This window comes from Haliotis asinina, chromosome 9 (genome assembly GCF_037392515.1).
Source record: "Haliotis asinina isolate JCU_RB_2024 chromosome 9, JCU_Hal_asi_v2, whole genome shotgun sequence".
Lineage (NCBI taxonomy): Eukaryota > Metazoa > Mollusca > Gastropoda > Lepetellida > Haliotidae > Haliotis > Haliotis asinina.
Window position 1 is genome coordinate 51,519,755 of NC_090288.1, and position 10,812 is coordinate 51,530,566.

A 10,812-nucleotide genomic window follows, 5' to 3' on the forward strand; every position below is an offset into this window, starting at 1 on the left:
CTCTTGTTGTTGCGCATCACTGGACTACCTTCCAGTCACAGTTACTTACCGGCGTAAAACTGAATCAATCCCGATTAGACCTTAAACAACAAACAACGCCCTCTAGCAACATTAATGCCTCATCTGTGTTTATACAATTGTATTAAAGTCTACAGCATCTGAGGTCGTCGCGTATGACACAAAACAATTTGCAACCAGTGATGGTTCATTCTCTTCCCCCCAGAGGTTACTTGTCATATCTTCCTACGAAACCTCTTTCTAATACGACCCTTTCATGGTGCGAGTTTTCAAGACTCGTTACTGGGGGCAATCAGATTTAGTAGTGCAATCAGCGACCTTATTTCAAAAGTGATCGTTCGAAATATCTCGGTAATTTCCGGGTACATAGTGAAAACTAGAACCTCTTCCCGAGCGCGATACCCAAATGTTTTTTTTCTAGAGAGAACTCAGTCATGTCATTTTTGTTTCTCCACATTGCTTGCATTTGTCAAGTTGAATCTAAGTCGATGTAACACGTGTTCTGATTGGACAGAAAAAAAGGGAGATAAATCTGCTGCCATTTTTAACCGCTAGGGGATTTTATGAGAAACGCGAAATATGGCCTTATCAGAACAGAGGTTCGTAGGAAGATATGACAAGTAACCTCTGTGGGAAGAGAATGGTGATGGTTGTACTATAAACTCTAGCGCGCGCACACACACACTCTCAAGCTGAATCATCAAAGGAAGGAAGCCTCGAACGCCAATGTGCCTTGTGTAATCTCCGTGAGGAAACGCCATAGAAGTGCTACTTTAGGTGTCCGTGTGCTAGAGTTGCTGTAATATCCTCTTGTTCTCCCTTGTGAATGTGGTTCCAGCCCAAACTCAGGTACAGACGGATTTCTGTTTGAAAATCTCATTTTGTCTGTAAACGTCAAGAAGATCATATGCTTGAGAACATCTTACGTAAGAAAGGACCTATCAAATGTCAAGAGTTACACTCAGGAAACTCGGTTCATACCCTTTCCGAACATGAATGAAGAATCAAAGTAGCATCTCCGTTGCAGATGACAATCAAGATCCTTGCATGGTCTTCGAGGTTATTTATATATTTTTTTAATGTTTTTAAGGTCATTATTTGTTCGTCTTGATTTGCAAGCTGAACAACGTTTAACACTATTTTGCCGTTACGTTGGCCTCATACTTAACACTGCTAGTAAGGATATTCGTAGACAGTTGTTTCTCGCCTCCATTCTCAACCAGCAAGAGAAGGGGTGGACGAATCATAAAACTGTGAAACTATAATAACGCATGTAATTACAAACAACCACAAGTTGCACTCTGGCATAGCTGTGGAAAAAGCTAGGCGGAGCACCTCGTAAATATGGCTAAACTCAACATACCACATTTTCAGTTTGTTGTATAACGGCATACGCAGACATATTCCACTGGCAAACCATTGAGTTATAGCACGCCCGTTGCTTCTAACGACGGTTCCTGCTGATATACGATCTGATAAAGACGTTGACAAAATTAACGTTATATTCAGAAACCTGAACTTCATCTTACATATATCTAATGCAGAAAAAAAACTTCTCCGAGGTTTTTGGAGAGAGAGACTTTTTCGATGGTTTTATGTGACGATGACGACGTCAAGACACACTGATGTACATATTTTCCTCACAGTCTGTTTGCAGTGAATACGTACTGATTAATTTCGCTCTAAACAGGTAACTAAATCAAATAAAGTGAACTTAAAATTGCGAATCCACATCATTTTACCTTGCCTTTGGAACATTTGAATCTCAGAATTGTATCCTGTTGTTTAACAAATGATCACAGAATCAAATTGCTACCACTGGTTTGTATTACAAGGGGGTAAGCGCAGTGGATGGGAGAATGAAACAAAATACTTTGTACATAATCGAGTCTGGACCAGTGATCAACAGCATGAACATCGATCTACGCAACTGACATACGATAACATGTGTCAACGAAGTCAGCGAGCCTGACGACCTGATCCCGCAAGTCACCTCTTACAGCAAGCATGAGCTACTGAAGACCAATTCTGTTCCGGATCTTCAGGAGCCTCTTCAGCACAGCGTCCCAGCGAGCTGCATTCACTGAATAGGAATCAAGCTGTTCCTATGAGTGTGAGGACAATGCACCCACAGTCGCTTGTGTATTTGATCCTTACTGATATGTGCCAATAGTCAGTATAGTGACATGAACCACGACAACAAAGGCCTCACATCTTTAATGAGACAATATCAATTTCAACATGCACAAAAAAAGCATCAGGCAAATAAATAACGATAACGAGTTCATTTGTTGGAGTAAATGCGGTACATCGTGTGCCATTAGCGACAGTAATTGTAAGTTAAGCGAATAAGATCCACTTAGAGTAGTATCAAATAGCAGTCTCTCTGTCTTCCATGTGGAGCATGACTGCCTCTTTTTTGGCATTTTCTCCCTGGTACTACTAGGATGTAACAAACCTTGGCAATAGTGCTGTTACGGAAATTAGACATAATGTGTGGAAATGTTTACGAATATACAGTTGGAAGTTTGTATCGAAGACAGATTCGGTGAGGCTATTTATGAAAAGTGTTAGTCATTTTACAAACTGGCACACATGTCGATTCTTTCAGCTCGGGCGATTGGGTAACATAGTCTTTAGAGACGTTATGGTGACGACCCGGATTCAGTTTCCTGTGTGGGACACCTGAAATGGGCTTCACGCAGAATAACCAGGTGGGGAATCGAACCTGGTCTTCGGCATGACGAGCAACCAGTGGGCTACCCCACTATATGTATGATTACGAGGGGCCAAAGAACAATGCTGCTGTTGCAAGTAAAAAGTCTTTACATGTTTGTTATTTAATGCTAACTTTCAGTTATTAGGAAATAATATTAAACGTCAAAATATTTCCAAATGCAGACACAAACACTGAAAGACACGCATACATCTAGGAGCCTGTTATCGATTCCTTACATGGATTCACCATGTGCAGTTCATATCAGCTCATTGATCACCTGCCATGATAGTAAGGTAACATTCCTTAAAACCATCTTCACCCGATTATTTTTGCCGATCCATTTTGCAGTAACCTTCAAAATATTATCGAAATGACCAACCTAAGAATACCTGCTTGAAACTATCTCAGCTGGTCTGACATAAACTTGAGTGGGCAATGGAAGAGCCTATAAGTGTTGTCAATCTGCGAGTTGTGCCATTGATAAGCAGACCATTCCATCGACAATTACTGCACCGTCCCTTGCAGTGACGTCAAGTGTGAAACGTACATTTCCCTATGATTTGCCCTTCGATCCGTCCTTTTGTTGACTACACGTGAATATAGTCGATGAAGACATGAAACTTTATAACTGTCTCTTAGCGACCGACAATCTGAAATTCAGTAATACCAGATAATATGTATGTCATCACTTCGAGTCTAAATATATCGTTTGAAATGCATTTGAGTTTTGAGAATAACTCTCTGAAACTCCATTCATAGACCGAGCAAATCCTTGGGCATTTCACGAGAGCAAGACAGCCATACCTCCATCCCACTTTACCTAACAACGAAATAAGCAAAACAACTAAACAAAACCACACATCTCTAAGGTAAGCCAATCTTAACATCCAGCTCTCTTCACCTAAATCCCTCAACATCCCTTGCATTGCAGCTCAATAACTCTAAGGGTCTACTAGACATTGACACCGTTTCTCCGTAGTTAAAGACGCTGATTGTCAATCCTGTTTCTATTTTCCAGAAAGTAATCAAGCTAAGATGACTGCAGAAAGGTATACAGAATACGACAAACGCAGGTCTTGTAGCAAAGGAATCACAAGTATGACTATATGACATAGGTACTTTGACAGTTAAAATTTAGCCTTGTCCCGCATACATAATTTACCGAGACACATCCAGAACTCTTTGGTGTGCATGCACATAATCACATGATGGCTCTCGCACATTTAGGTAGTCTGTGTACACATTCTCTCTGACTTTCTCAAACTATTATCCATCATAACATCAGCGTCTCTGTTAAGGAAAATCAAACGCTTAAAAAACTGTTAAGACACAGTGTTTAACGTTGAGCGCGCAATAACGTTTCACCTGTAGTGGGCAATATAGACTTGTACTGCTGAAATGTACCAGAATCCTCCGCTGATGCAGAGAATATTTCAGACAGACGTGGCTTAGCGCAGGATTTTCTAGCGGGTGAAAATGAAGTGTGACCCCCACCAGCACGGGCAAGTACTCCGATAACATCTTCATCAGCCTTAGAGCTGAGAGACACCTCATGAACAAATGAACTTATAAGAACAAATGTAATAATAAAGGAGACAAAATAAAAACCTGTTTCAGGACAAAATGTAACACTGTTTCAGTCTGTGGAACACCCGCTCGTCCGCATACTACACTGCAAATTGTTACCAGAGAAACTACTTACTTAAACATTAATGCTCTGTAGCAGACTTTTGTCTTATGGTTTGGTCCTTTCAATCAAGTCATAATTCCATCAAGTATCAATAACATGTAAATTCGTGTTACATCAATGGAGGAGCATTACAGACAGCTGTGTTTTTCACAACAGAGTCATATTAATCTTCCTGCGTTCCTGTCTACTGAGCGTCTTTACTCGATAACGTTGGTGAGGTGTGGTGTTTAAACGTTCGACAAGCTGAACATCCCAGTTCGAGTCCTCACTTGAGTATGTTGTGTAAAGCTTATTTGTAGTGACCCTCATCGTGATGTCCCTGATAATACCAGGCAGCGTACAATCACACTTTTTCACTCAAAATATGGTTATCCCGTGTTGACAGGTGAAGGTCTAGGGGTACAATAGGCAATCAGCAACCCATGCTTGCCATAAAAGGTGACCATGCTTGTCGTAAGAGGCGACTAACTAACGGGATCGGGTGGTCAGACTCGCTAACTTAGTTGACACGTGTCATCGATTCCCAAATGCACAGATCGATGCTCATGTTGATCACTGGATTGTCTGGTGCAGACTCGATTACTTACAGACCGCGCCATATAACTGGAATATTGCGGAGTGCGGCTGAAAACTAAACGCACTTACTCACTAAAGTATGGAGTGAGTCGTACATTGATATCTTACCACAACAGCAAATCACCTAAACGCTTAATCCGAATACATCGTAGCTGCTCATTTAACTGTTGGGGAGGTACTGAATGTCGATTTAAGGACATGAGAGTGCGAATTCCAATTTAATGTGATGTTGGCTATATTTCCCCCATTTCGTGAGCATGCCAAAAAAGAAGACTGCTCTCTTGACTTTAGCTCTTGTCAAGTGGCTTTAATAACAAAAGATTTATGAACGGTTACACTAAGTCATGTTACAGATTATTGTCAGACCTGCTAAGTTATAGCGTAAAATAAGAGTAAGGCAATTCACCAGGGGAATATAAGAAAACAAAAGCTAAGTGACTCTCTTTGGCAAATTCCTGATCCACAGATGGATGAGATACAGATAACCATTAATTCGGACAATTAAAGAGGCAAACCATCGTCTATAGTTGTTTTCATTAACCACCTTACTCCCTGCAAGGTCATACCTATCCTCGTAAATATCCCGTTCCTTGTGTTTCTACATTCTTGAGATTGTCTGCATCCTTCTCTACTCTTGAATCTGACATGTATAACAAGTGTTATTGACTTGAAGGTTCATGTCCAACAATTTGGGAGACGTTGAAGCAAAGCCTCCGGTTCCTAACGTGCGATCTTGTCGTACAAAAAGAGAGTATTTGGCCCCCAGTTTAATGGTGCGATTTGACAAATCATGCATTTGAGTAATCTGGGATTTAAAGAACCAAACATAATGTCACAAACGGTAAGCATCTTGGCATTCATACCAGTCATGATATATCTTTTGGTCAATTTCGATATGGTCATTTGATCTGGATATTTGATTTGGAAATAAACATATTTGTCATTTCACTACTTTTTCAAAATGTGCACTTAAGCATTATATGTCATTAACATTGAACATTATCCCTATGTCAAGACGTCAACACGAGGAAAGACAAAAATGGTAAATTATAAAATTGATAGAAACTATAAGCACTGATCGTTGGACATTAGTTAGGGCACAGGGCACTACGATAAGGAGAATACCTTGCTTGCTCATGAATCATCAGGCAGCACTAGTCACTCACCAAACGTCTTTTCCTATTTACCAACATCCTTTCATTGTTTGTGTCGTTACACATAACCTTTCATCAACAGACTTTTCTACACGTATCCTTTCATCAACAGACATCCTTTCACGTATCCTTTCATCAACATGTACTTTTAGACATATCCTTCCATCAACAGGCATTCTTACAGATATCCTTCCACCAATAGGCATGCTTAAACATATCCTTCCATCAACAGGCATTCTTTCAGGTATCCTTCCATCAACAGGTATCCTTAAACATGTGCTTCCATCAACAGGCATCCCTAAACATATCCTCCTATAAACATGCTTTCTAACAGGTATCCTTCCACCAACAGACATACTTAAAGATATCCTTCCATCAACAGGAATTCTTACAGATATCCTTCCATCAACAGACATCCTTAAACATATCCTTCCATCAACAGGCATTCTTACAGGTATCCTTCCATCACCAGGCATCCTTAAACATATCCTTCCTTCAACAGGCATTGTTACAGGTATCCTTCCATCGCCAGGCATCCTTAAACATATCCTTCCATCAACAGGCATCCTAAAACATATCCCCCCATCAACAGGCATTGTTACAGGTATCCTTCCATCAGCAGGCATCCTTAAACATGTCTCTCCATCAACAGGCATTCTTACAGGCATCCTTCCATCGCCAGGCATCCTTTAACACATCCTTCCATCAACAGGCATCCTTAAACATATCCCACCATCAACAGGCATTCTTACAGGTATCCTTCAATCAACAGGCATCCTTAAACATATCCTTTCATCGACAGGCATTCTCACATGCATTCACAGACATCCTTCGACATATCTTTTCCTCAACAGACATCCGTGTATGCATCCTTTCATCAAAAAGAAAGAAAAGACTCATCGTCGCGCCTTTAAGACTGACTTTAAGGATTAACTTCATTGTTCTTATCACTGATATATATCTTAAGTATATTTGTCCATAAACCATTGTAAAACTGTCAGCACCTCAACAGGCTAAGCAAGTTGTGTTAGCATTAGTCCTGTTAAATACCATCTCATCCAAGTGTCCACTTCATCTAACCGTTTACCTCACCTGCAAGCCCCAATTGAATCACTTATACACAGGCTACTCTAAACTGGTTAGGATTATCTTACGTATACGGTCAGTACAAGACTAGAGCTGATGCTTCGTGTTACTCATTAATGTTTCAGCCCACTGATTTGCGATACCATTAAGTCTAACGGGATAACGATCGTTAAGACGTGTGGTAGTCACTGGTAGTTTTGATTAGCTGGAGATAACTTATATTCTGGGACACAGCATAGTCAGAGTACTGTCGTACGTGTGTGTAAAAGTATGGAAGTTACGATCATCTTAGCACTAGCGCTGTCATAAGTCCATGTAAAAGTATGGGGGTTACGATCACCTTAGCGCTAGCGCTGTCATAAGTTCGTGCAAAAGTACGGGAGTTACGATCAACATAGCACTACGATCTCTTTGTGGAACGGGCCGATGGTTAGTATCCTACGTCTTGCAATTGCCTTTAGGGTGGACTTCAGGGCCCACTTGCACAAAGCAATCTTAGCGCTACGACTGTCTTAAGCCTATGTTGAAGAATGGGAGTTACAATCATTGTAGCGCTAAGATCGCTTTGTGCAAGTCAGCCCTGGTTTGTTAGATGCTTAACTCATCACTAGGCAGTATTCTAGGTACGCGTCGGTAGTCTTTAAACTAACGAGTCTGGACCAGACAGTCCACTAATAAACAGCATGAGCACCGCTCTACGCAAGTGGGATACGATGACACGTGTCAACCAAGTCACAAACAATCAACATAAATCTTTTTCTTTGCTCTGCAGAAATGTTTGAGGGCAAATAATAAGTACAGTGCGTTTGGCTCAAAAGCGAACTGATGAACTGCAATCTAACTCTGAAAACTATAACCACAAATACTCAGTGAAATGTTGATCGTCATCAAAACATCATACCAACTCTGTGAGGTTTTTGCAGAATTTTTGTCCTGAAAATTAAAAAAATAGTTTTTTAGCAAAGTGTCACTAAAATGTGGACAGCCAGGTGTTCGAGAAGCACATGCACAAGGTTTTGATTCATTAACCTGTGCTGTGCTGTTTCCATCCTTTCTCGCACACCTGGCTGTCCCTTTCTCTGCTCTCCACCTCCGTAACAAATAGTGAACTGTGTCAATATTTTTATGATAGTTTGTTAAACAACTTCTCTTATTGTTTTTGACAAAATATCTGCAAAAATCTCTCCCAGAGTTGGTATGATGTCTTAATTTTGATAGGCGTTTCACTGAGTATTTTAGGTTTATTAGTTTTCGAGTTAGAATGCAATTCATCGGTACGCTTTTCAGCCAGACGGACAATAATCACTGCATCACATGTTGATTTGTTTTTGTTTTGTTTTTTGTTGTTGTTTTTTAAAAAAACAACAAACCCGAAACACTTTGGTGATTTTGAAAATAGTGGACTCATGTAGGCACGTCAAGAACAAAAATATACCATATCTTCACAAGCCGACATAGCACCAAAAAGGGAACTTATCCGTGTTTTAGAAGCGCTTGAAGAGATATTCGCCAAAACGGCCCCAGGAAAACTGCACGTGCAATAAACACTATCGATCATTATGCGGACCTGTGTATAATTTCGTAGTTCGTTTTTGCCTGGAAGAAGAAATTCATCACGACCAAGTAACGCCAATTGAAACACCGCCTTAGACTGGCATAATGTCGCTAAAGAAATATAGCTTTGTAAGTAGTAAATATGTATGTTTTTCAATTATCTCCAAATAGTTCAAAATCCGTGTAAATCTTAAAGCTTTATGTTCAGTCTGGTCCCTGGTAACACATTCGTTGAAAATTCTAGTGATGGAAGTATGGAACCTAAAAGCCTTGATATCAAAATGAGAAGTCATCAAGTAATGTATCGTGACTCCCTCGATAACGGTGTTAGTACCTGCACCGAAACGTTGCACCCATTGCAATAAAGAAGTTGACTATCCATAGAACTTCGTTTTCTTTGGAAATACATCACTCTAAGAATACACAGTTCCACTATGATGAGGCAGATCAATCAGAATTGACTCTTTTGCAGTAAAATATTCCCCACTATGTCGTTGATAGCTAAGACAGAATTATATACAGATGGAATCAAAGAAAGGCCACTTCAAGGTAAAAATTCCCCTTCATTCTTTTTCAGGTTTATTTGCAAGGAGTGCGTATTTTACTGTGAAAATCTGAAACCAGGGAAGAAATTTAGGAAGAGTGAGGAAGAGGCGCTCCCATATTTATTTCCTCAGAATACATGTTGGAAGATCTCACGACTGGTCTTACTTCATTAAATTGTCCTTTTCCGGATTCGCAGCAAATGTAAGAAAGTGCAACCCGTGTATTTGATATAATGGCCCTCATCCTACCTCATTTTTGAAAGTAATATACATGCTCATAGCTACTTGTCAACGAACATTTGAGCTAGAACAGGCAGTATATTGATCGACATGCAGGGGGAATTGACGACTGGAACATCAGATGGTCCCTGGAGTCATACAGTTGCCATCTTTTTGAGTTCTTCGGCATTAATCCCGACACGACTGTTGACATGGTTATTTCTTGAAATTTCAGATAGAAAGAGGAGGCCGAGATACTGAATCTGGAATCGTTCAAAGCGCTGGAAAGACATATGGGTACATTCTACATACTCGTTCGTTTGAAACTAATTCTCTTAAAAGTCAATTTTATTGGCGTTTTCGATTCACCTGACATAAAGTACTTAATGTAATGAATTATTCATATGAAACATCTCCGGTGCCACGAAATCTCATCATAATCTCGTTCCGTCCCGATAGCATATTGGCATGGTTGAAGGTCAAGGTAACTGTATAGTTCATCCAGGAGGAAATCAAAGACCATGGATTAGCTCTCGAAGGGCTAATTTGTAGATATGACCAAATCGAATTGAACTTTACTGCTATGGACCTGAGTGGTCTTGTAGTCGAAAAATGGCAGAGGCCCACGGCATATACCGATTTAGGAGACGGTCAAGCTGTAAATACTTGTAAGAGATTGATGGCAAGGGAAATTGCCTAGTTTGGAAAGTCAGACAATAAACGCCTTCATCCAAAAACAGGTGCTTTGCCAATTTGTTGGCACTGAGGAAACGTACTGTCCGTTGATCCACTTTCTTTCAAAAATATTGCTACATTATACATATATAGACCTTTCTAAATGAAAAAATGGTCATCAAACAAGAGTGAGTGAGTGAGTGAGTTAATATTTAACGTCACATCGGCAATATTTCAGCCATATCGTGAGAAGAACATTTAACATTGAGATGGGATATATGTACATTATAAAAACCTGCCAGCGATGGACAGTAAAATACTGGAATATCACAGATATAAACATAAAACTAGCATGAAAAACTAAAACAATGCATATGTAATTAAAGAAGACAATACAATATAAACCACGGGCTATACCATCAAACAAGAAATCCATTCGGACAGTCCTTATCACATTGTTATGTTTGAGGGTATTTTCTGTGATCTATTACTGGAGTGCCCGGTTTGACGTACCCACTGCATCATCTCTCAGTGACCACACGGGACAACTGATGGAACTGAAACCATGTAGAGGCG